The sequence below is a fragment of the Gallus gallus genome, chromosome 1 (genome assembly GCF_016699485.2).
Source record: "Gallus gallus isolate bGalGal1 chromosome 1, bGalGal1.mat.broiler.GRCg7b, whole genome shotgun sequence".
Classification (NCBI taxonomy): domain Eukaryota; kingdom Metazoa; phylum Chordata; class Aves; order Galliformes; family Phasianidae; genus Gallus; species Gallus gallus.
In genome coordinates, this window is record NC_052532.1 from 106,119,727 (window position 1) to 106,138,688 (window position 18,962).

General features: G+C 46.1%; 1 protein-coding gene across 5 annotated transcripts in view; it reads right to left on the reverse strand.

Annotated features, from left to right (window-relative positions):
- The window catches only part of RUNX1 (runt-related transcription factor 1), a 153,428-nt gene that overhangs the window by 14,376 nt on the left and 120,090 nt on the right, over nucleotides 1–18,962 (reverse strand). The gene's annotated exons all lie outside the window — the stretch shown is intronic.

The window sequence follows — 18,962 nt, forward strand, 5'->3', positions numbered from 1 at the left end:
TAGAAGCACGGCTGCCTGGACAGACCACCCTTCACAAAGCCACCGTCGGGGAGCTGAAGAAGTCACTCCAGGTGCTGGGTGGTGATAAGCCACCGGCCAGAGCAGTGAGGATCCTGTCATTCTCAGCACAGCGTGATGAAGACGCATTGCGAAACGGCTGCTGCTGTTGCCAGGATTTTTTTCTCAAGTTGCAAAAATTGCTGTCAGTCATATGCAACTAAGCCCAAAGTCACATAGCATTGAGCTCTGCAGTTCCTCCGCCATCCTGGTGAGCACTTTAAAGGCACCAACTGGCAGAAGGGACGGGGTGAATGAAAGCTGGGATTAGTTTCCTGGTGTCAACTCGGAGGCAGACGAGGGAAGAGCAGGATCCTGAACTGCCTTGAAAGGCTTTTCTGAGTCTGGGACTCATCCGCCTCCCCTCCCTGCTCTGATTTGCTCATCTTTCCAAAGGGAAACAGTTTTTATAGTGTGACTTTCCCTTCGAATGCAAGGCAGGAATGGTCTTGACTGGACTTGTTCATTCAGGGAGGCATCTTGCTTAACAGGGGAAAGGGACTGTGAGCACAGGAATACTTGGTGCTCAGGAGCAGGATGCCTAAAAGCTGCTGTTCATCCTTTACCCCTTTCCCAGCATCTTTCCTGTCGGCCCCTCTCTGCCTCTCTACCTGTGTGCTTCCTCTCTCTCATCCCCGGCCCCAGAGGCTGCAGGTGATGGTTTGAGCAGCATGTGGCTCTGCTCGAGTTCAACCGAGCCCCTCTAAAGCAGTGCTTCTGAAACCATTCAGTTGCCCTCCCTTGCTTGAGTGCCAGCAAATGCTCAGCCGAACGCAGCACCGTGAAAAGGCGTGTCATCTGCCGGCAGCTGAAGGAATTAGTCAGGAGCACAAAGAAGGGGGACTTTCCAAAGGACAAGTTCATCCCTGGCAGAGGCAGCGGCAGCCGTGGCCGCTGCACAAGGCTGGTATTCTCATACCTCTCAGCGCTGGAACACGAGGAGCTGGAAAATTACAGAGCAAACTGTAAAATTCCACCGGCAGCGACTGCAGCCCGCAGGGTGGTTTCCCTCCACGCGCCGGGCTGAGGAAACCGCTGTCACAGAGCAGTGTGCACCCAGGTGGGTGCGAGCTCTAGTTTGCCCAGAGGGAAAGTTTTTTGAAGCCTTCTAATTCCCACTGGAAATGCATAGGGGATGAGCACTCGCTCCCCTCTGTGGCCTTGAAAAGTCCCGTTTGGCTTGCTAACGGGTGGCAGAACTTATTTTGGTCAAGAACGACAGTGACAGATATACATCGTGTGCCTGGATATTTCATAGTTAAGGTGGGGGGAAAAAATGACCACCCAAATCCCCACCTGGGATTCCCCCTCACTGGAGGTCGGATCTTTGGCAGAGATCTCCTACCTATGTTTGCTTTCATTTTAGTTCAATATTACTGTGGTTTCGTGGAGCACGACGAAGACCAGAGAAGTTCTGGAAGCAGAACAACTGCTGTGGGATAGGAGGGTGGGAGAATTTCTCCACACTCAGGCATCAAACTGTAAGAGAAAAATATGAACCTTGAGGAGAAACATTTCCCAACCTGCTGCCGCTGTTGGTTCTAGCTGCCATGTTTGGTGGTGATACAGCACTCCCCAAGGTACTCCAGGTATAGCACAGCCACATAGACAGGTGCCAAACCCTGAGAAAGACTGACTACAGAAGGCCATGAAGACCTACAGACACAGAGCAATGTGAGCAGGCACTGGGCTGCAGAACACCACTTCTGCTCTTCACTCCCTTCTCATTCCATTTCTATGGACAACCCTACCTCCCACTGCCCTCTGTGTCCCTTGTTAGCAAGTTAGCTCTCTCCTTTCCAACACTGTGCCAGAAAGGGTCCCGAGGAAGAAAATGGTGCAAATCAGCACTTCTGAGTGTATCGGTGCTGACTGTGGTGACAGAGCAGACATCTACCAGTAAGGCTTTTGCTAGCTGTTCTTTGGAAATGAATGGCAGGGAAGGGAGAAAAACAAATCAGTGCTTCCTCAATTCATTTGAATTTCCTTTACTCTCTTTGTGTCCACGTCAAGAAATTAAGAGCTCTAGTAATCTTAGGATGTCTGGAGATGCTACCAAGGGTACCTGGTTTAGCTGTGTATATTTTGGGGATAGAAGGAGGAGAAATGCATATCGCTTCAGGTTTAAAGCATCCCTGATGAACTGCCTAGACCCAAAACTGCACGTGCACAATGCACAGTAAAGAAACAGCAGGTAGCAGTTTAGCCATAGCAAGTAGTTGTGAGGAGTGGGCTCCTAAAAAACAACCCCGGGCTCACAGCTAACTTGGTGCCAGAATGAGGAAGTGCAGGCAGCTCCAAATGCCTAACTGTGAAAACCCTGATTTCACAATCAGCGTATGTGCTGTCCTAGCAGGTTAGTACATAAGCTGCTCGGATGAAATATAAACCATCTCTCCTACTGAGTAAGCACACTCCTTCTGGGCTGGCGTCACTGCTGCTTTGAAGAGCACGATGGCGTTATGGGCAAACTGCAAAGTCTCTCAGTACCAATGACACCCAGAAGTTGGAAAGCTGAGTTTTGCAAATTAAGGATGCATTGTTCTTTGTCTCACGAGGTATGAGTCACCCCGCAGAGCTGCAGCTATTTGTTCAGTGGGGAGCCTCCATTCCCCCCACCCATCCTCCTCTTCCCTCCCTCCTGCATCTACAAGGAATGAAATAAAACAATTCAGCCCTGACCTTCCACTCTGTTGGCTCCTCTGTTACAGACAGTCAGCCAGACTCGGTGCCGCTGCAGTGCTCTCCCCTATCTCTGGTACTCTGGTAAAGCACAAAGTGAAACGGCGAGGAAATCAGGGACAGATACCACACATGCGTGTGTTGGTGGTGAGCAAACATTGCCCTTCCTCCCAGTGTGCCCAGCACTGGAGGTCATGCCAGGCAGAGGGCTGAAGGAAGAGGGATGGCACGTAGGGTGACAATACACAGGTGCACACATCTGTGTAATACGCGCATGTACACGTGCATGCACACAGAATCAGATAATCGAAGAATCACAGAAGGGTTTGGGTTGGAAGGGGCCTCAGAGTCCACCCAGCCCCAATCCCTGCTGTGGGCAGGGCTGCCCCCCACCAGCTCAGGCTGCCCAGGGCCCCATCCAACCTGGCCTTGAGCGCCTCCAGGGATGGGGCACCACAGCTTCTCTGGGCAACATACACTTGTCTATCTATTTAAATTAAAATTAATTACTTGATCCGCACACTGCCCCCTGAGGAAGGGTAGTATTACAACCTTCATTTTAGCAAAGGGAGAACTGATACACACAAAAACCAAGGCTGCGGTTCAGCAGAGCACTTGGCTGAGTCAGAGCACATGTGAATTACCTGATGTCACCCCAGCAGGGAAAGTTAACCTGTAAAACAGCATGGGGGAGATGTATCCACTTTATCCTAGCTGTCCTAGTTATCCTGAAAGCAGTCTACCTGAAGCACAGGGCTCAGATGGGGTACAGTGCTGACGAGGAAGCCGGTCCATCAGCACATCTCACTCCTCTGCCGCTGCTAGGAGGAAAAGCTGCCTTCAGCCTGCCCTGGGTCATGCCCTGGAAGCCCAGATATAGAAGCAGGGTGCTAATTGTGTACAGCATGTCATGTTATCTTCTGTTGCCCTGGGTCCTGGGGGAGGATTCCTCCCACTTGAGTGATCTGCAGTGTAGCTGTCTACCTCTGAGCTACATGTCTAGACTCCCTTCGTTGCCAACAGGGTAAAAGAGACGCTGGTGGGGTGCAAGCCACTGCAACCTAAGGGAAACATCCAAGCCAAGCCAGGTGAATCACACTCAAGGAACAGCTGTTTCTCTCCCCACTCAAAGATTCCAGACAACTGTGTCAGATGGAGACATACAAAACACAGATGTTTCAGGCTAGGTGAAATGAATCCCACCCTGTTTACACCTCCACAGTTTCTCTTTCATGGGTGGAGCAAGGTGAAAGGAAGTGGCACGGCATCTCCTGGGCCAGGACCTGGAAGTCACACTGAGTCAGTATTTGCAGGATTACCTGCACCTTTATCTTCAGGTCAATGCTCTCCGTGACCCTGCTGGTCCGGGCTGCTGATACCCTGGTGCTTGGCCCCTGAGACATTGGACTCTGCCTCAGGGTGTTCAAAAAGATGGTCATAAGTTTGTGGCACAGCAAAACATTCCCTTGCTCTCTGTCTACTGTTCGAGACAATTAAATATCAGGCTGAAAAGTGGATTATTCCCACTGGAAAACAAGTGCCATAAAGAAAGAAGCAGGACTGAATGAAGAAGTCTCTACAACCAACCGGGAGTGATAAAGGCGTGACTGTAGCATGGCTTCAGGTATCTTAAAGGTTGCTCCTGATTATGTGGACTAATTACGCCATATTAAAACTTCTTTAGCCTACAGATAAACAAAAAGTCCTCATCAATCTCTTCTTTTGTACTTTCTGTGCTCCCTCCCCTTTTTCCACATGAAAGTAGTAGAATAAAGAACTTACTCTCTGGAGTTTACAGTCATTTTATCCACCACAAAACACTGACCTTGACTTGAACTAATTAGGATTGCAATAGATTATTAATACAAGTTGGTAAGGTGGAGTTCTGTCAGTATAAAAGAGGCCTTTGAAGATAACAGCCATTTACACTTTCATGATCTCATCCCAAGTGCTCAGAAGAAAGCCCATAAACTAATAAAGTAGAATTCATCTAGGGGCATTCTACACACGCAGCAGAGCATCACCCTCCAAACTCTTATTCAGGGTGGCAAACGAAATCTGCTTGGATTCTTTTTAAAGCCAACACCAATCAGGATTAAAACAACTTTTGGTCATAAGCGGAGCTCTGATGATCTAAAGACATGGGTTCATTTATTTTGACTTAGAGAAAGTAAGTGACATATCAAATGCAACCTTCATACTTCAACAACTGAGGTCACCTTGAGAAAGATGATACTGAGCCCCATGGTATGAAACTTCTCTCCAGAGTGAAGCTTTGATTTACAAGGTGAGTTAAGGTCTTCTTCATGTGAACGCATATTTGCAAAGCGAGTTTGATTTAGAATAATGCATGGATTTCATTTTTTTAAAGTAGGTGACTAAGAAACTGTTGCTCACTCTAGCACTAAACCAACACGGACTTTTTGGAAGCTCTGTTAAATGATCCGCTCCTCTGAACTGTCAAGCTGGTTTTGAGGAGATCTGCAAAACCGAAATGGAAAATGAGTTAAGCCCAGAAGTATGTGCTGAAAGCCCCGAGTCCCTGGATTGTCGGGGGCATTCAGTCCAGAAATGCATTTAAAATACCTTTTAAGAAATGCTCTGCTTCCTGTATGAAATCCCTTGGCACTTCCTGTTTAGCCGAGGAATGCATCGTCCTGCACCGGCGGCCGGCACAAATCCTACACAAGCTGTGGCACTGGCTGGCCTGGCCTGGCCCTGCGGTGAGGCTGGGAGGCTGGAGGAGCACGCATTGCAGAAGGATTTGAAGGAAAGTAAAGACTCATCTCCTTGCTCAGCCTCCCTCCACAGTCTCTGTCGGAGCGCCCAAGGCATACGCTCGGTTTAGCTCAACCTCCATGTGAGCTTTATGGGCCGTATTTATATGTTATACTGTTTGATCTCAGAGCAGGCTACATCTAAATCTGAAAGGCAAACGGTACAGGCAGCCTGAGCTGTGAAGCCAAAGGTGTTTCTCATGCCAGCCAGAAGCTCCTTGCCTCCTCCAGCACAGCAAATGTGCACTCACATCTGCGAAAGACCGGCCGTAACCCTGGGTTTGTGTGCAGGTGGTGCTACCAGTGGGTGGGGTAAGGAGGAACGGTGTTCAAGGAAAACTGATCCTGTACAGAAAAGAAGTGTCAACACATGTCAAGTGTTGCAAAATGGGCCGGTACGGAATAAAAAAGTAATTTGCAGTATTAGAACAAACAGCTGCTGTGTTGCCAGGCTGAAGAAGATTTCTTCTGGGAATATGCAGTGAATGACTTATGACAAAAACAAGAGCTTTGTTTCACATCCTGCATAAAGCATCTTAAAAATTAACCACTATACCTTTAATGGATTGAATACTTTTGAATCCAGCTTGCTATAACCTCTTGTCAAACTGCACCGCGTGACCAACCCGTCTGCTCAGAAATATCATATAAAATTATTGTTCTCCCTGTTGACAGTTAGGAAGTTATGAAACAGTGGCACATCCAAAACCTTCTAGAAGTGGAGCTAAACACAGCTGAAGGCCATTGCATGTGCTGAGCTGAACAACATTATACAACTGTGGCACGGAGGGTAGGATCTGTACTCATTACTACAAGCAAAAAGAACTTTTTTCCATTTCAGAAACTATCTCAAAGCTAAACATAACCTTGATGTGTTAGCAATCAAATACGGAATAACTATTGTTTTCTTTCATAAAGAACACCAGTAAAATAAACCAAACAAAGAGTGTACATTTAATCTAAAAATCCAATGTGATGGCAAGAAAGGAAATTATTTTAGATTATAATTACTGCCTTTGTCAGAAAAAAGAAAACCCTGCAAAAATTGCCCTAATTGAAATACCTTTATGTTTATATTTTCAGAATAGTAATAATAAAGGCAACCTTTTGAAACAATACCTCTAAGTTCAATGAGAAATCGTAAATTGGCTGTTGCTGCTTTGCAGTTGTTGATGTTTTGCAACTGCCAGTAAAACAAAACAACAAAAAGCCCCTCCATTTATGCATGCAGCTCTTTAATCTGTTCAAATTAATATGCTGTATTACTCACTTTTTCCCCGACGTGATCCTAAAATGATCACCTACTGCTCTCGCCTCAGTCTCCTACCAGTGAGTTAAATACGAAATGGTTTATTCCCCCATCCTCCAGCAGCTCTTCCCCCATCCCCACGCGCTCATTCAGCCGGTCTGAACTTACAGATAAGCTGATGAGGAGACACCAAAAGGCAAAAACAGACAATTACCTAGGCAAATGTTTGAAGGATTAGGGCCCTTGGGCAAAAATGCTGTTTACTAAAGACTGAAAGCGCCATTTCTACTTAGTGCAATGGAGTGCGTCTGAACTCAGCAGTTCTGGATAGTGGCCACCAGTGGACTCAGAGTGAGGTTTATAGGTATGAGATAACATCACGCTCCCGTCTGCATTTCATCACCGCAGGGCCTTTCTCTGTATTCTGAAACAAAGGCATGCAAGTACCAACAGAAGTATACTTTATCATCTGTCTTTACGTTCACTCGTTGCTCAGTTAATCATTTATTTTTATGCCAAAGACCACCCCGACAAGGTGCGAGGGCAGATCCTCTGCTGGCCTGCTTGCTAGAGCAGCACCGGCTTGGCCTGGCTGGAGATCTGTCCCTGGGTCTGTCTCTGTGCCTTTCAAAACTCAGAGGGTATGAGAAGTCTTGCCCTTTTTCCTTCCTAATTCCCTCCTCAAAAGGTGTTCTGGGGAAAAGAAATGTAAGAGACAAGAGGGGGAGAAACACAATCAACCATTCACAAGTAGGGATGGCCTAGTCACTGACAGCTTGCATGGTGCACATCTGCCAGCTGAGGAAACTCAGCGAGCCTTTGCTTTTATAGGGCAAGCAGATATGTGGGAAGAGCCTGGAAAGCCACTTGGGAGGAGAACAAATGAAATGCTCAGCCAAATGCTTCTTCTCTGATTTGGTGAAAAAGCACTACTAAATGATTCAGTGGAAGAAGAAACTGTGTGGGACAGGTCTACAGCCCCTACTTACCTTGGTGGGAAGGACACAAGAGGGTCTGGAAAAGGCTCCAGCTTAGGGCCAGAAGTATGACAGAATCACAGAATCATAACTTCATAGAATCAGAGAATGAAGTACCACCTGCCCAGAAGAGAACTAAAAACCAAATCTAACTCTGCTTTGAAACAACAATTGCAAAGAGATAACCAACGACAGAGTTTTCAGAGGATGCACGTCTGAGATATCTGAGCAAGGAGGAAGAGTGGATGTAGGGAGACCGTAGCAGCAAAGACAGATGACCAAAACAAAAATCAGACTCCTGCCTTCGCTTCCGGAGTTAATGGTGCCTGAGCCAGGATGATCCTCCACCCAGACTGAGCCACTTCAGTGCCAGGAAGTAGAGGATCTTGACCATGCTGGCATCTAAGCCCAGCACCTTGCACAACCCTCTGAGATCTCAAGAAATGTCCCCAAGGCACTGGGTAAATGACACAGGTACTAGGCAAACTGATAAGAAGCTATTCATAGCGCTGGCCCAGCTGGAGGGAAACATCTTAGGGAGTCTGTGACGAACAAGGTGCCCATCTCCCATGCCAAAGTCCTCAGAGACCGAACCTCAGGCATATTTAACTGGCAAGACCAAGCAATACTTTTCATAAACTCTCCACTGCCTTTGTTTTGTAAATACGTTTTCCCCTGAAAAGAAGGGCATGATTGCCTCAAAGCATTGGGGCCGTGTCCTGTAAGGAGACAGCATGTCCTCAGCCCTCCCTTCATTTTTTTTTTCCTCCTTCTTCAAATGTGAAAAATAAGTTGTATGACAGCCTTTGGTGGAGATGTGTGCAACAAGGCCCTCATTGTCTCAGACAGGTGTGAGATTGGAATTGATTCAGCGCCAACAAGCCCAGTATCAGAGCCAGCTCTGTGAGCTGAAAACATACACCAACCATCCAGTAATACCACTGCAGCCAGCCAGAGACTCAACAATTTAAGGCTTAACACACACACAACATAAATCAGATGAGGATGTACCAGCCAACCGTCAGCTTCTTGGGCAGATGCCTGCAGACCGTCTGTGCAGATCAGCCCTTGCCTGTTTCGGTTATTGGAAACATTTTTTTTTTTCATATAAAGATGAGAGGCTGGGTGGAGCAGCTAGCTCAGACACATTTACATTTGCCCTATCTTGCCCCAACAGCCCTCCTTTGCTTGCTGTTTGGAGGCAGGACTTCTTGTAAAGTCGCTTTATTCCAAGTGCAGGAGGGAAGGAATTACAACTTGGGGAAATGTTTAATGTACAAATACAAAAATCACATGGACACGCATTCAGTCTGCACCACCCTCACGAAACAAAACCATTCCCTTCCACGGGAGTCTGGGAGGCTCTGAACATGATCAAACAAGTACAAGAATTAGCACAGCTGGTTCTCTTTTCTCTTTCTTCCTTTCCTTTTTTTTTTTTTTTTTAATTTTTCTTTTTCTTTTTGTTTCACGGATACGTTTCCTTCACTTTTCTAGGAAAACCTGTTTTTGTGCTCTCTGCCTTTCCTTCTCTCACCCGCTTCACCCCAGCAGTCCCTGTGCTGTGTCTGGCTGGGTTACTCACCCGGTGAGGGCATGGGCGGGCAGCGTGGGTGCAGCTGATGGCTTAGCCACATGCAGGAGTGATCCCACGTGCCACCCCGGCCTCAGTCACCCAGGGGTGACCCAGCACCAGGCCCAGCCCTCTTGCTGTGCCTGAGGCTTTGCTCTGCCCATTTTCTCCCTATGCTCCTGGTGATGGAGCCTGCCCTGTTTTCATGTACCACGTACACGGTGCAACACGCAGGTGGTACATGAAACGTGTGCTCCCAGCACGCTTGCAGGTCCCAGCACCAAGCCCCTGACTAGTGGCTGTGTCGTTGCAGCAGCTTGCTCCCTCTGTGTCGTTCCTGCTTGCCCTCATGTCACAGCCCATTTCTGTGGAAGATCTGGGTGCCCCCACTGGGATGGCTGCAAGCCCTCGTCTCAGGCATCACCAGTTCCTCTGTCCTGGGAGCAGATCACTCAGTTCTTGCATTTCCTAACACAGTCTCCTGCCAACTGAAGGCTGACAGACTCTTCCTGGGACAAGGGCTGGCTCCTGGCCCTGACACAGCTGCGGGTCCCAGGCTGGTTCCCTGCCACATTCATCCGTAATCTCTTCCTCTGGCTGGGCAATGGGAGGGCTTGCAGGGGTGGTGGCTGGGGAGTGCCACCATCACAAGAGCTTGGCTCAAAAGCCCAGGTAGGTGCTTACAAGCTGAAAGAGGGGCTTTCAAAACAATGTTTGCAGAGGAGGCAATCTGCTAGCACTCCATTTGTATCTAGGTGAACGCTAGCTGGCTAATCTTGGTTTGCACTCATTTGAAAAGTCCCTTTTGTGTGGTTCTTTTTCAAGTTAATACAAGTGTTCACTTTTATCATGTACACTAGAGTAGTACAGTTTTCTGGTCGATACTTTCCCCATAAGGTCATTAATACTGGGTCTGAATTTGCAAGTGGTTTTGCATGTAAAATTGCTCGTGTACATGTAGGTGTTGAGGATGTCAAAGAGGCTGTTCTTTTGAGCAGCTATTCTCGTGCTTTACTGCTGAATGAGGATCATCATTTGGACTTGGGAGATTTCAAAGTAAATGCACTTCGGTAAGCTTATGCAATGAGAACTGAAATCATCATAAATGCCATACTTGTTCAGCTAGTTGTAAATCATCATTACACTAATAAAATAAAGCATCACTGCTGACAAAACGTTGTCTCTTCTACAGTTCAAAGGACATACCAGTTTACAGCAACTTCTTTGAATACTGAAAACTTATAAATGAATAAAGCGGTTAATATACAACTTTTTTTTTCTCTAAGAAGGATTTTGGCTTCAGTATTTTTCATTCATCACCTGAACTTCATCATCAAGAAATGAGGGAACCTAAGCCGGCCAAGTCATTCCTAAAAGCTCTGGTAATTGTACTTACTTTAAAATACAGAGGAAGTAAACCACAATGGTTTAGATTATAAAGCATGCCTAGCGATCTAGTTCCATTTTTGGATACCTAATCAAAGACATTCAAAGCAACCCATTTTCAGAAATCCAGGCTCCCTGGAAATGCCAGGAGTTGAACCCCAAGACCTGCAAGCTCTCACAATCACCAATCAACTGATTATGTTGCCCAGTACAGATAAACCTCTGAAACAGACCTAGACATTTACAGTTAGAAATCAAGCTGACCTTCAGAGCAAAACCACAATTTTTCAATGGATCTATTTCCTATGCTTATGTTTTTCAGTGCTTTTAAGTGAAGAGATGTATATACAGTACGAAAAAGGTCAGATGGACGCAATCCTCTATTGGCTATACAGTGTGCGCTTCCCCACAAAACTACTTTAGAAAGCATATCCAAGAACACTGCTTTTCACATGCAAACAATCTCCATTTGTAGGGGTCATAATATACTGAACACATACAGGGAAAACTTACGAATAAGTTTACTAAGGGTGTATTGTGTACTCAGTCATGTGAGAAGAGCCCTGTGAACTCTCGACACACGGGGGATTATTGGAGGAGAGTGGCTTGACGTAACACCTTGGTAAAGACATGGCAGCGGAAAAGGCAAGGGCATGCCTGCACTTGATGCTCTGATGGAGCCCCTGCCCCATGGATGAAATCCCACTGGAGCTGGAGGGCTCAGCCTCACAGCCAGAAGGAGGTCCACACAGAGATCCAGCACACTGAGTGGAGCAGAAGTCACCGAGGTGAAAAACGAGAAGGCCTGTTGGATTCACATCTGCCTGGGCACAGGGACCAAGTTGTGTGTTGGTCTTCTCATTCGTTACCTTCTTTATTTTCTAAATTGCGAGTAGTAGGGGTGCCTGTGGTCACTGCAGCATTTTGGGTTTGGAAAGGCTCAATACAGTATTTGAGGGAAAACAATGCATTCAATTACAAAATCAAAGCAATATCTTCTGGCACACGGGCAGCAGCATCAGCTGAATAATAAGTGGTTTCAGTGGGTGTTTGTTTTTAGGGTAAGGAGTTCTTATTTATTTATTTTTTTTGTTTGTTTTATTTACCATGGGAGGTAATTTGAGCTCTGGTATCAAAACATGTCATGTTCTGCCAAGAGGGGATTAAAGAGAAGAATGCTATGGAAAGAAACTGGATTTGTCAGTAAAGAACTAAGAGATTTTATTTACCAGAGTTTTGCAATCAGTGCTTTTAATCTTCATCACAATTGGGCTATTGAAAGACCAAGAATTTCCTTCGAGGGGCAGTAAGGAATAACCCAAAAAACCAAAAAGCATCTGCCTCAAATGCTAGAATGCTGTCAAGCACACGTCCACTTTCTGCCCTCCAAGGTTCAGGGCAGTGGGGCAAGGAGGGATATTTGCTTTAGACAGCTTCAGCATATCACTGCAACAGGTGGGGTTTGGTGCTGAGGAAGAGAAGCGGTCAGCTGGGATAAGATGTTCCCATAGAAAATCAAAGAGAGCTCGGCGACACAGCTCACCAGTAGATATGAAATGTCACAGAGGTACAACACAGCATGGCTCAGAGGAGGCTGCATGGAAGCTGCCGTCCTGAAGGATGCTGAGTCTGTCCACTGCCCCAGAAGCGAGCAGCCAAGAAGAGGACCCAGAGGCAGCAGCTTAGAAGGGTGCCTCCAGCACTGCTGTGCCATGGGGGAGTGAAGGAAGCAAGAAATGAGCCCAAGGAATTCGCTCTTGTCTCTGACCATCACAGTGACCACTGAAAGCACTTACACAGGGTGATGTTAATGCACCTACAAGGTTCCTGCACCAAGTCAAAGAGTGCCTACACTTTCGCATTGGAGTGGGGAGTCTGGATTAGTGATTCAGAAATGGCAAAACGAAGTGAAACGGAGAGATCTGCTGTGAAAGTGAAGAGCTGAAATAGGGATACTTGTTCCTACCTGCAAGCTCTGTTTCTCTAGTGGTATCCATCAGCTCAACATAGCTATCATGTGGCAAGAGACAATGGACTGACTAAAGAACTGCGTCTGCCAAGTTTTATCCCTGCCCAAAAGATTCAGTGAGGCAGCTAGGGGCATTTCCAAAGGCATCTCTATCATTGTCACTGATTTCTCTGGGGCCAAGATGCTTGGCCACTAACTAAAATCTTGCTAAGACACCTTTCTGCTGCGACAAACTTTCCTAAAAACTCTTTAAAGTTTTTGTGTTCCAAACAGCTTGCCAAAAGGTACTCAGAAGGACTGTCAAACCTTAGGCAAAACCTTCAACAACAACAACAAAAAGACTTCTAAGCTCCTTTCCTTCTGCTTAAAAACCAAGGCTGTCAAGTCTTCAGTAAGAGGGGTGCTCTAGGATGTGCCGTGTTGAGGATATAAAAAAAAAATAAAGGAAAAAACATAAGGAAAATTCGTGTAAGTGGAGATGTTGCTTGGGGACTGAGAACATATTTGCTGCCTTATCTACTGCTTTTATAACCTCAGGAAGTGCCAGGCAATTGGAATACAAAGATCGGTATCTTTGATATATATCGACACTTGGAAATCTTCTGGATTAAACATCATTACATAACTCTTTCCATTAGGGCGTTAAGTTGATGAAAAAGGGTTTCAAGCCCTTTTTTTTTTTTTTGAGAGCTGCATGAAAAGAGGCAGGCAGGGCCCCTGAGCAAGGCTGGTGCCCTGTAGCTGTGCATGCTGCCTGGGCCTGAGGAGCTCACCTCCTCACCTGGTGCTGCCTCATCTCTAACAGGCTGGGGACACTGATATGTGGCTAGGGGATCTGAACTCTCAAGGATGGCTTCCTGCCACAAGTACCTGGGGAAGTCTTCTCCTCAATGGGATAGGTACAAGGTTTGCATCCCTGGCTACCCACATGCAGTGCCTGGCAGTGCCAGAGCTGGGGAACTGCCTGAGGTCTGTCCTGGGACTGCTGGAGACATGGCGGTGAAGGTGGGAGCCAGGAAGACACTGGGAATCTACAGGCAGACTGTGTCTCGGTTCTGAGAGGTGACTGAGCACAGCATTGAGAACATACGTGAGTCTTCCATTGCCTGTCCCATGAGAATGAGAATGAACTCATTTGGTCTTGTTGAAGCCACAGGTGCAGGGAATTGATTGAATGGAACAAAATATGAGCCCAGAAAGCATCTCCGGGGTTGTGCAGTCCAGCCACATCCTATATTGTGCATTTACATAAGAGTAAGCTCTAAGATATGTCTTAAATTACATCTTTTTGTCTCTAATCGCCCCCCTGGAAGGCTGCCAGGGCTGCACAAATACCTGGGAACCATATTCTGATTTCCTGCCTAAATTCATTGATGGCCAACTTAGAGAATAACCACTTGCTCCCAAGCCAGCATGGTCTTTCAGCACAAACAGGGCTCCTCCCTCCCTGGTGTAGAGCCCCTTTGCTGTGTTTACTGACTGCAGCTATCTTTGCTCACAGCCTTTGTTTTGAAGCCCTCAATAAACCTGACTGCTGATCTCTTTAAAGTAAGCTCTGTGCTCCTCCCATCATTCTAACAGCTCCTTTTGCACCTCGTGCTTAATTTTTCTTAAACACTGGATGATCATGGATCAAACCTTGGATGAGATTTTTCTAGAAATTTCTGTCTTGCTACGAATGCAGTATCCCACCTATGGTACCTGAAAATGGCAAAACAGGGTCCCTGCTTCTGACAGGTGAGAAGATGATGGGGAGGTGACGGTGGAGTGAAAGTTTCTAATGCCAAACACAGGGAATTCCTTGAGACCATTTTGTTTCTGGGCCGCTTCTGGCTGTTAACAGTCCCTCTCTTATGTCACACAGAACCAGCCCTGCACACAAGCAAAGGCTCGGCAGGTAACAAAATTTTATTCCTGTCAATATTTGGAGAAGACCCAACTGCTCTTAAGAACTTTACAAATCAAATGAATGCCATACATCTTGATGCAAAGAGCCTATTTCCACACAGGATGAAATGGTAAAGTGAAAAGCAATGTGAAGGGCTGGAGCCAAGAAACAGTGAACATGATGAAGTTGAGGGTTATTTCTCTATAGTACATATCTCTTGCTTATATTTTTACCAGAGATATTTACAACCCATCTTCCGTTCTATAGAATACATTCTATTTACAGTACAACATCACAAACGTTCTCCAAGATACAGATCTGGAAAGCGTTAGTTTCACAGCAAAATGAGAAGTCTTGCTTGGCCAGAAGTGCCACACAACTTAGCTTTCTGCTTCTGCAAATGGCAAAGAGTCATATTAGTGATGTTACCTTCCAATTTATGCTTTCAAGCAAACTTCCCGAAAACATGCTCCAGTTTGGTCAACACGAGTAACTCTGGACAAAAACAACAGCACCTGTGCCTGCAGAGCTATGGGATGGGCTTGAGTACTCGTCAGAAGGAGGTTTACATAGATTTGTTAGTAGGGATCGTGAAAAAGGAGTGATTTTTCCACCTGAGTGGAATTCTGTTAGACTGAATGAGAGGCTTTCAGTAAGCTAATCTGGTTCATGCACCATTGTGCTCATCCCTTCACATGGAAGCTGGTTTATGACACAGCAAATAAATAGTAGGGCGAGTCTGCTACTAATGACACTGCACCCTTTAAAGAGAAAAGCTGCTGAGGTTATTCATGGCAATATTAAAGCATTATCTGTCGAGACACAAAGATGAATCAACAAAACGCACTGTACTTTCAGTAAAAAGGTACTTCTCCCTGTAACATCTCCTCTTGACATAGCCAGTTGGAAATCTTCCAGCTAAACAGATCTGCTTTGCAAATACTTTGTGAAAACACCACTCATTCACCAAATTTCCTGCGACCTCCCAGTGGCCGTGGCACTCAAGCCATGGGTCCTCAACACCAGGGTGGCTTTACCTCTCCTTCACCCGGTGTCCTCCTGCTTTGTTGTCATGTGCTTCCAGCACGTTGCTTGCCCACCCCCAGCGTCTCCATTGAAGGGACATGCCCTGGCCACTCACAAAATTCAAGCATCCTGGCTTATGGTACAGAAATGTTGCTCTGGAGCTGGGGAGGTGAGCTCTGGGCACCTAGGAAAAAGCACTGGGGCACTGCATCCCTGGCCACATTGCTGGGAAATGACATGAGGGCTCCCGATGGCCACCTGCCACAACCCTGCCAGTCAGAGAGGGTGGTGATAGGCAGGGTGCCAAGCTCTGATGGAACTCGCTTGAGATACCTGGGAGAGTATTTTGGGATGGAGAGGTCATGTGGTTAATCAAGTGGAAACATGATGATGCTATGTTGAAGGAATGGCAGAGAGAGACAGACATGGCTTCGGAGGATGTGAAAATACAGGCATTTAGCATACTGCATAGGGGAAAGGGCTGGCGAGTCTGGGATCCTGGGAGGACGTGTATCTGTCTTGGATGAGAGCTGCCTTGTGCACGCTTCTGGCTCTGCTAACCTGTGGCCTGCTGAGTGGAAATATTAGGAATTGGGGCAGGATGCAGTCATTGCAAGAACAAAGCTGCCTTAATTCCCCACACTTAAACACCGCCCTTGACTCCACTACTGCGTTTCCCTTGTCCATGGGAACCCTGATAAACTCGGGCTGTTTTTAGTAGAGCAAGATTACGATAGCAAAGACCTTGAAATGTCTCCTCAACAAAGAGCAGTGCACCTGGAGGAAGACAAAAGGCTGGCCTGTAACAAAATAATCTCTCCATCGTTAAGTTTCTTGCTAATTCAAAAAGCTGATCTCGACACGATCTCTGTTACTTTGCCATCGGTGCTGGTTCTGCTGCTTTGGTTAAAGATCTGTCAGCAGTTTTATTACAGACTCTCGTTTCCAGGGATTTTAGTCTTGCTCATAAAAACACGTCCCAGCTGAAACTTAACATATAAGGTTACAAAACGGAAAAAAAAAAAAAAAAGTGAGCAAGAAAGCTCAAATATTTTGAGGGCTATAAAAGCACAAACAGAAACAGAAGCATACAGCTTAAAGTGATTACAGTGATTGTTTTCCCCAGACAGGAAAAATAGCTTTATTCTATCTATTTTTCCACCTCGCAGGTAATTCGTAAGTCACTGGTTGGAAGCATTCATTGGGATACTGTGAAAATGAAAATGGTTGAAGAAATTGAATTGCAGGCATGTTAGGATGATACTCCTAACCTCCTAATTTGCTTAGGCTATTTATTAGCTCCGTGTTACTGCCTCAGAAGAATACCTTCCGAGGCTGATGACTTACAGATATAAAACATTTATATTGGCCCTTAAAAAAATCATACTACAAAGGAACCACACGAATTCATATTTCTACTATTCCTGCATTATGGATCTACCCACTCCAGTTAACATTAACCACTGTAAAATTACTAATCACGTATTAACTGTCTGGTTCAGACCGGGTATTAGAAGAAACTCAGCCATAATAAATATAAAGATTTACATTTAATGCACGTGTAAATTCCAATGCTCTGCGAGGGTTTTGCCTAAACTTTCATGAATAGCAACCCAACCTGGCTCACATAGCTCTATTTTCTCTTCCTCTGTGCAAAGGAAGGGTTGAGTTAAGGATGAAGTGTTAGCTGCTGTCTGAGCTCTAACTGCATTTCCTTACGCTGCGAGCTGGGTCAAAGCCTTTGACACGATACGCTCAGTTCTTGCACAAAGTAATCTTTCAACTTCAAACATGTGTGATGTGGTGGAAGCCTTCTCTCCTCTTTTGTTCCCCTTTTGTCTGTGAATTGGTTATGGTTAGAAGTTTTAAATGAACAGGTGTACTCGCTCACTCCTTGTGATATGAAAGAAGCATAAAACTCGATTATAGCAATTTATGGTCTCTTAACTTGCTTGGACTTGTATCCATGACACAAGCAGCTTTATGCTCAGATTCAAGACTGGGTAAAATAGGAAGTTAAAATTAACCTCAATCCTTTTATAGACGAAAACCTCAACAAATAAACAGTGGTTTAGTGGCATGGCAACCTGCCCCTTTAAATCCAAGAACTATTCTGAGATGTCTATTTTGAGTTAGTTTTGTTTTTTTGAAAAAGATAATTGGGCTTGGATGAAGAGAGGAGTAGCCTGTGATTCATAATGGTGTGAGTTAAAGCACGACGTGATGCTGCTACGTTGCTACTAGCAACGTATGGGCATTTATGCCTTCTGCCTGAATATAAAGCACCCTGTGCTCTCCAGGGTCAGAAGCATGTCATTTTGGGGATGTCATTCTAAAACATAAAAAAGTACAAATGGAAACACCCCAGCTCTCCAGATAACCCCCAGCAGACTGGCCTGACAGCCAGCCCTGCTTCGAGCACTGACAAACATACAGTGGTGGTGCAGCTCATCGCCACCCAGCCCTTTTGCCCTGCCGCAACAGAGGGGCAAAGATGAGCCCTGCCAGCCAAAAGGTGCCCACAGCAGGAGCCCGGCATCACAGAGGATTTGGACTTGAGTTTATCTCACCAGCAGAGACTGCAGCTTCAACAAGTTGTTCAAGAAGGTCCTACAACAACATGCGATTGCGGACACAGAGACTACGGGGAACTCAGAGGAAGCTTTGGAGGAGGGCACCAATGAGGAAACACTACCAGCTCAACTGCTTCAGAGCTACATCAGCAGGTGAAACATACTAAAGCCATGTTCATGGAGAGCAAAGTAGAGCAACATACTAAATGTATTTCTGGAGAGAGCAGCTGAGTCCCCAGAAAGGCGAGAAGCCGTCCCAGTGAGGGACCTCCATGCAGAACAAGGGAAGGGGGATAAGCGTGGCTGAACCTGATACTCTGCTAAGCATATAGAGTTCCCAAGAAGCCAAGGAATGCACGTCTGTGACTGATACTTCCACACACAGACCTGCAGGCTGCTGAGCAGCCACAGCAGCACGGGCATTAGCTTTTGCAGGAGCTGAGCTGTGTGCAGAAGCCTACGGCACAGCCTGCTCTACAGCTCAGAATGGCAAAGGAGGTGAGAGTTGTGGGTTGGCAAATTGCAGGATTAGATCCAGGGAAGGAAGGTGCTTTGTGGTCCTTCTGTGTTTTTTTTTTCCCTGCCTCTTCTACAACACAATATATACTTCCCAGAAATGCCCAATCCTGCTCCCTGTGACGTCAGCAGCAGGTTTGCAATAGATGTCAGTGGACCAAAGACCTCCCTAGAGGCAGCAAGCATTATATTCTATAAGTAATAACCTTTTCTGTATGCACAAAAGTAAACCTTGACTTTAAAAATAAATACCAAAAAAAGAACCCGTTGAAGAAATCTCTCTCCCCAG